Raw genomic sequence first — 1,804 nt, 5'->3', positions numbered from 1 at the left:
CCCTGTTATTAGTCGGTAGGCTGGGAGGCTGGCCAAGGTGATCATGTTACGGAGCAGCCTACTGGCTCCGGCCAGGCACGTGACGGGAGAAAGAATTTGGGTTTGTTTTGACGAGAGACAAAAGCGCCCTTCTTGCCAAAGGACATCTCCTGAAAGCTGAGAGGAAATGCGCAGTTCAAGCCAGAGCTGGAAAAAGCACATTTGACTGACCTCTGGGCTTGTTTTTCTTCTTTTTAAAAACTTCCCGCATCTTCCTCAACTTAAGAAAATGTCACGGTCCCCTAGGAGGCAGTTTCGATAAGAGGCATGGGTGTCGATCATGTTGAAGGCAGAAGATGGGCAGTTCAAGTGAATAAAAAGGTGACATGGACCACAGGGCCTCATTTTCTCATTTTTGATGGCTTCTGTTGCTTCTGAGGGCAGCCAAGGGAGGAGAGATGTATCAACTACTACTGTTCAGTCTAGATGCAGGAAAGGAACCCCTGGAGAGGTGAAGTTTACACTTTGAAACAGATGAAATTAGAATACAGGATGACCCGTGATGTAAAAAGGTGAGACCTTTGAAAAAGAAGTGAGCTTTTATTTTTAAATTTCTAAAAATTATTTTTGAATAGGTAATAATGTCTAATATAAAAAACAAAAGGGTCAAAAGAGTGTACAGTAAAAAGCAAGTCTTTTTTTACTCCTTCCCAGTCCTCTACTTCTCCCGAGAGGCAACCCCTGGTACGAGTGTTTTGTATATCCATCCAGAGCTTGTCTCTGTAAATAGAAACATATATATCTCCCCATCTTTAGAAACAGCTTACCGTATATGCTTGTTATGCTCCTTGCTCTTTTCACTTAGCACGCACATATGGAGATTGTTCCATATAGTACCTTTAAGAGCTACAATGTTCTTTTTAAGGCTGAGTGCTGTCCCGTTGTCCAGATGTGTCATCCTTTATTGGGCCAATAAAGGACCATATCTTAGTCATCTTTCCCTGACTAACTCCTTGCACAGCACAAAGCTCAGTAAACATTCAATGTTTGTTACAAATTTTATTTTGTACAACTTGTTCCTGTTTTTCATCATCTCTCCTTTTAGAGGTACCGATATTTTTTTCAATATTCCAGATATTTGCATAATGTATATGTTCCTGGCCACCCAAGTCTGCCTCGTGCCCTGATCAAACCTTTGCTACCTCACTTCCAAGGCCCGCCTTAATCTAGCTCCTCTCATATAACATTATTCCTCACTACTTCCTATTTTCCTATGCTCTAAGCGTCACTGTCATGTGCAAATATTTATTGATTGCTACGTACAGAAAAATTTTTTCTATTTTCTGTCATGCCTACCTCCAAGTAATTGCTTATACTAATCCTCCCACCCAGAATTTCCTTCCTTGTCTTGACCACTACTCTGCCTCTGGTTCTTTTTTTTTTTATATATAAATTTATTTATTTTACTTTTCGCTGTGTTGGGTCTTCGTTGCTGCACGTGGGCTTTCTCTAGTTGCGGTGAGCGGGGGCTACTCTTCGCTGTGGTGCACAGGCTTCTCATCGCGGTGGCTTCTCTTGTTGTGGAGCACGGGCCCTAGGCGTGCGGGCTTCAGTAGTTGTGGCACGTGAGCTCAGTAGTTGTGGCTCCTAGGCTCTAGAGCGCAGGCTCAGTAGTTGTGGCACACGGACTTAATTGCTCTGTGGCATGTGGGATCTTCCCGGATCAGGGCTCAAACCCATGTACCCTGCATTGGCAGGCGGATTCTTAACCACTGCACCACGAGGGAAATCACTTGTTCTTTTCTTTCTGAACTTTCTTAGCTTA

At 43.3% G+C, this 1,804-nt stretch overlaps 1 protein-coding gene across 2 annotated transcripts in view; it reads left to right on the top strand.

The window, feature by feature from the left end:
* CNOT8 (CCR4-NOT transcription complex subunit 8) overlaps positions 1 to 1,804 on the top strand; it is a 49,893-nt gene that overhangs the window by 14,033 nt on the left and 34,056 nt on the right. The gene's annotated exons all lie outside the window — the stretch shown is intronic.

The sequence above is a fragment of the Aethalodelphis obliquidens genome, unplaced genomic scaffold (genome assembly GCF_003676395.1).
Source record: "Aethalodelphis obliquidens isolate GAN/ISIS:26980383/991018 unplaced genomic scaffold, ASM367639v1 scaffold45, whole genome shotgun sequence".
Classification (NCBI taxonomy): domain Eukaryota; kingdom Metazoa; phylum Chordata; class Mammalia; order Artiodactyla; family Delphinidae; genus Aethalodelphis; species Aethalodelphis obliquidens.
This window is presented reverse-complemented; position numbering and strand designations above follow the sequence as displayed.